General features: G+C 40.4%; 1 long non-coding RNA gene across 1 annotated transcript; it reads left to right on the forward strand.

The window, feature by feature from the left end:
• The first annotated feature begins 210 nt into the window (after positions 1 to 210).
• On the forward strand, positions 211 to 2046 carry LOC124692199. The gene is made up of 3 exons (XR_006999388.1): positions 211 to 1183; positions 1333 to 1432; positions 1633 to 2046. It is a non-coding gene; the product is annotated as an uncharacterized LOC124692199 (long non-coding RNA).
• The last annotated feature ends 4121 nt before the right edge of the window (positions 2047 to 6167 follow it).

A 6167-nucleotide genomic window follows, 5' to 3' on the forward strand; every position in this document is an offset into this window, starting at 1 on the left:
GCAAATGGCCTGGCTGTGTGTTCTTGCTCTACGTGATATCTGCTATGCTACATTGATCTGCTGAGCTTTGTTTCCTTCGTGTCTGCACCTTTTAGTGTTTCTAGCATCTGGAAACTTAGCTTGGTGATTTCAGACTTGGATAGAAAGTCTTGCTACTAATACTCTGGCAGTTGCATCAGGGTAGTCTGGGGTTCACCTCTCCATTATTCCGTGTTGCAGAGTTCTCCAAGGTTTCCACCCAATTGTCTAAGACAACAGAATTCTTAGGAATATATATCACTGAATGCCACCGCAAGAGAAGGTAAGTACTACACGTACGGTTGATTCATGATTAATTATTAGATATTTTGATTAATTAGGTATGTTTGATTTCCCTACCCTGTAGTATCGAATGAGCCTGGTCTGTCAGTTTCATCATTGGGCATGCTACTTTTTTCTGTATTTTTGGATGATATTTACCCAGGACTGATTGTTTGGCCATGCGGTATTTGCTCGCTTTAACAGCATGGGTATTTCACTGTGCTACCGGCCTATTTCTTCAACTGTAAGTTTTATGAAAGTATGCTCATCATGGGAAGCTAGAGCTTTGACTGCTTCCTTATTTTAAATTGTACTATAAGATTTCACATGATACGGGACTACATGTTTAACTTCTTCCTTGGTACTTTAGTTTTGGTCTTTAGGGCTATAAGGAGATCAATTATTACTTCAAATTTTGAAGTGGTGTGGATATACTATAGATAGATATATAGCAGTATGACAGTACCTATGAGCGTGATATGTTCATTTCGGAACTGTTTCGTAATCTAGGCATGGATTTGTTTGGGAATTGTACATCCTATTGGTTTGCTGTTATCATTTCCTTGGGTGCATGTATTCAGGAGATTAAAAGTATAGTTAATGGTGGCATTTGGACTTTATTTTTGCGATTTAAAAATTAAAGCAATGCATCTATTACACATTGGGTCTCAGATTTCAATTTGCTTCAGAATCCAAATGTGTTACTTACTCAATCATGTTTGTTACCCTTCTAACAGGTTCCAAACCAATCACTTGGCGCATGATATATGGAATGAATGATAGTTTCGGCTTTCTTTTACTTCTGAATACACCAGTAGGCCTAAATCCGGCCAAAAGACCAGCGGAATTGGTTATCTAATTGCTCAAGTGATACATTGAAGAGGTTAGTAGTTGGTCTGCTTAAAAATGTTTCTGTGGCATGTGTCACTCCAGTTGTGAGTTCCTGTAATAAATAATGTTTAAATGAAAATTATAGGAACCCATACTGATAATTAAATTATAGATTCGATGCAAACATTTTTCACCATCCAGGTTTACAATGTGAAAACAGTACAGTGATGATACACACCTGGGACATGGATGAGGTCCACATGAAGTACTCTGAGATAGAGAAAAATGTGTGATTTAAAAGGTTATCTTTTTCTCTACAATCATGAGTTTAGATTAATTTGTTCAATGCTTCTGTAGTATCTTTTCTCTGCAATCATGCAAACATTAGAGCTGATCTACTTTTAATTTCCTTGCATTCAGTTCTTACATTTTGCCTACTTTCTAACCATGACTTCAAACCTAGATTACTAATGTCAAGTTTACTATTTCTGTACATACCAGGTTTGGACGAGTCAATGAGGCGTTGTTTGCGAGTTAAAATCTTCATGAGGAATTCTCAGGAAAATTCCGAATATAGCAAAGTGGGAAATTGTGCATCTTGAAGAATAAGATTGGACGCTCAACCATCCTTTCTGTTTACTTCTTATTTAGAGTTTTGTCCATTGTAATGATTCTTCTCCCCAGATCCAAAATTCTCTGGATTCTGTGGACTGTAAATTCCCGATGTAGAAAGAACATTAGCAGGGAATAATGGTTTGCTCACAAAATATGTCATGTATTGCAGGTTCGTGCATATTGTGGTTAACAAGAAGATCTATGTGGTGCATGCAGTCCATTCTGAGGACTGCAGATTGAAAAAGTTCCTGGAAATTATTGTATTTCTCTCATCGATTTTGGCACCACCACCGCTGCAGGTATCATTAGTATCTATCCTATGGGCACTTTGTTCCTTCATTTTTTAAATTAAATCATCCGAGTGATGTATTATCTCCAATTTCTGACAACATGCACACATACATTGGCTTACGAAGGGATACACGAGGGGAAGAAAAAGATGTACCTGATGCAAAAGGTGACGTGGTACAACAGAATGCTGACATCATTGCAAGCCCTCATCATCGGCCTCTCCGGTCTAGAATGTCGCCTTGACATCATCGCCAGCGACCCAGTGTTGGTGCATGTCAACTCGCTTTGTGCATGCAGGAAGGGAGTGGCGGATCACGCAGCAGGGCGAGCCACTACTGGCGGACGGCCGGAACGACATGCATGACTCTAGGCTAAGAATTGCTCACTTGTGCAAAAATCTGGGTATAGCATAACTGAGCAATTTTGAACACCATGGCATCAAGATGCAGAGCAGGATCACAGTACAGTGATGATTGCCGATTTGGTTGGGTGAGCAGGCGAGAAAGCATGCAACAACAATCTGTGGAGGAGATGGTGAAGTATTGGAAGAGGTCTGGCCATGGACGGAATGAAGAAAAAATGGATCTGAAGGAGAGAAGGCAAGAGACGAGCTAAAGCCAGGAAGATAAGCTTCTGCATGTAAGCTTGTGCGTGTATTGGTATGGTAGTCTGAGCTGACCCAACAATGTACTTCTTTAATACAATGAAACAAGACTTGGGTCATGTCGATGCCTGCCTATAATATTATTTCTTTTGTCGTTCTACTATCATCAACCAGTTGAACATGCAGTGCAATTCCCCTGAAATAGTTTACGGATATATTAAATCGTTGTATATATTCGTGCAAAAGCTCGGTGCATATACATATTGTTGTTATGCCTCTATTGACCTCCATGTTGGCATTAACTATAAATATAAACATGTAGTTTCAATGCTCAGAGTACTACTGCTGCAAATTTCATTCCAGGAGAGGGGGGAAGCACCTGCTATGGCCGATCATCCTATCAGCTCATGTTGAATTTGTATTTTTCCAATTAAGAAATTGCTAATGATAAGACCCACATAACGGGCACGGTGACAACAACGGCGCGGCGTGTCGCCGCGCCTACCTTACTAGTGATCCTGAAACTGCACTTAGTGTCCTAGTAAGCTACATTGATGACCTCTCTTCGCCCCATGCTATCATTGGTGAGAAGCCTCATTACAAGTGAGTTTACATCTGTAATTGTCAAATACTGTGCAAGATCATGTAGCAGTGCACATGGACGTGGTTGTTGACTAGCTTTAGATTTAATCACGAGTTTTTATGTCTTGTCGTAAGTTCTTTTGCTGCCAGCGGTTCAGCTTCACACTCAAATTAGTGCAGTTCCTTTGCATTTTAAAAAGAGTATACGCACTTGAGGACATGTACATGTATAGTTTCAGAGCGGTTGTTGCGGCTGGGCAATCAATGCGGTGGTGGTCAGGTTTGCCAAGGTGGTTTGTGATGTATCTATTTATTCAAAGATTTCTAAAGGATGCTGAGCGGTTTCTCCTAATAATTCTTCGACAAATATTGGTATCCACTGATAACTTCTTAGTGTTTCGCCATTTTTCATCAGATTAAGCTTGAAGCATGGGAGTGCATTTCCTTAGGTGCTTTCACATATATTTAGGCACATATTGTACTTTCGTGAGTAGGTGCTTATGTCGTCACAAAGTCATGCTTGACAAAGAAGTGAACAATGCAACTTTTAAATTAAATAATAAAGTTTGATTTGCAAGTATGCAGCTCTTTTATGTACGACACAGTATAATTTAGTCTGACATAGTGTGGAGATATTATTGCGAAGCACATTAACTGGGATTTATTTTTGGTCACTTCCTGGGTTGTATTAGTTTAGAGACGTACTATGATAATCGTTTCTTCCTTGTTCATCAGACCAGACCAGACCTTGCACACCTAATAAATTGAGAGGTATCCAAAAGAGCTGAAAATATAATCCTCGATTGCTGAAAATAACTAGAGCACAAAAATCATTGCTGAAAATAGCTAGGTCTGTAAAATCTGGATCCACGTGCAATTATTTGCGCAAATATTGTAATGTACAATGCATTTGATTAAGTAGTTGGCTTGTTGTAGCTAGATTGATTTATTTTTATTTGTGTGTTACTTTTTGTTCGTTTCATCCCATCATAAATGGGTAGATTTTTTTTATATCAAATAGGACACACTCTAGATAAAATATTTTTCGTTTAAATTATTGTGATTCTTCTATATGTCTTGCCATGCAGACCACATTTCCTTTTAGGATGTTTTGAGGAAATACTCCCAATTTTTTCTTATATGGCTATATTTTTTTGTTAGTCGTGCGTTGCACGTGCAATCTTACTAGTGCTTGGTAAAATTCCCAAACATGCCTTTAGCTTCAAGTTCTGAATACCTTGCAAACAATATTTATTTTTTAGGTCATGTAGATTAATCCACCACACGATGGAGATGTATACGTCTGATATGTGCTTGGTAAAATTCCCAACCATGCCTTTAGCTTCAAGTTCTGAATACCCTGCAAACAACATTTATTTTTTTAGGTCCTGTAGATTAATCCACCACTTGATGGTTGATGCTGAAGGAGATATGCCCTAGAGGCAATAATAAAGTGGTTATTATTTATATCTTTATGTTTATGATAAATATTTATATATCATGCTATAATTGTATTAACCGAAACATTAGTACATGTGTGATATGTAGACAACAAAGAGTCCCTAGTATGCCTCTTAACTAGCTTGTTGATTAATGGATGATTAGTTTCATAATCATGAACATTGGATGTTATTAATAACAAGGTTATGTCATTATATGAATGATGTAATGGACACACCCAATTAAGCGTAGCATAAGATCACGTCATTAAGTTATTTGCTATAAGCTTTCGATACATAGTTACCTAGTCCTTATGACCATGAGATCATGTAAATCACTTATACCGGAAAGGTACTTTGATTACACCAAACGCCACTGCGTAAATGGATGGTTATAAAGGTGGGATTAAGTATCCGGAAAGTATGAGTGAGGCATATGGATCAACAGTGGGATTTGTCCATCCCGATGACGGATAGATATACTCTGGGCCCTCTCGGTGGAATGTCGTCTAATGTCTTGCAAGCATATGAATAAGTTCATAAGAGACCACATACCACGGTACGAGTAAAAAGTACTTGTCAGGAGATGAGGTTGAACAAGGTATGAAGTGATACCGATGATCAAACCACGGACAAGTAAAATATCGCGTGACAAAGGGAATTGGTATCGTATGTGAATGGTTCATTCGATCAATAAAGTCATCGTTGAATATGTGGGAGCCATTATGGATCTCCAGATCCCGCTATTGGTTATTGGTCGGAGTGAGTACTCAACCATGTCCGCATAGTTCACGAACCGTAGGGTGACACACTTAAAGTTGGATGTTGAAATGGTAGAACTTGAATATGGAATGGAGTTCGAATATTTGTTCGGAGTCCCGGATGAGATCCCGGACATCACGAGGAGTTCCGGAATGGTCCGGAGAATAAGATTCATATATAGGAAGTCATTTTATGTGATTTAAAATGATCCGGAAGGTTCTATGGAAGGTTCTAGAAGGTTCTAGAAAAGTCCGGAAGAAACCACCAAGGAAGGTGGAGTTCCGGAGGGACTCCACCTCCATGGCCGGCCAACCCTAGAGGGGGAGGAGTCCCAAGTGGACTCCCCTATGGGGGCCGGCCACCCCCCACATGGAAGGGGGAATCCCACCCCAAGTGGGATTCCCACCTTGGGTAGGTTTCCCTATCACATGGAAGGTTTTGGGTTCGGGTCTTATTCGGAGACTTGTAGTCCAACACTTGGGGCTTCCACCTATATAATGAGGGGCCAAGGGGAGGGGGCCGGCCACCCAAACAACCACCAAGGTGGCCGCACCCCTTGAGGCCGGCGCCCCCCTCTCCCAAACCCTAGCGTCTCTCTCCTCCACTACATCCCGCACGCTTAGCGAAGCTCCACCGGATTTCTCCACAACCACCGACACCACGCCGTCGTGCCGTCGGATTCAAGAGGAGCTACTACTTCCGCTGCCCGCTGGAACGGGAGGTGGACGTCGTCTTCATCAACA

Source organism: Lolium rigidum, chromosome 1, assembly GCF_022539505.1.
Source record: "Lolium rigidum isolate FL_2022 chromosome 1, APGP_CSIRO_Lrig_0.1, whole genome shotgun sequence".
Lineage (NCBI taxonomy): Eukaryota > Viridiplantae > Streptophyta > Magnoliopsida > Poales > Poaceae > Lolium > Lolium rigidum.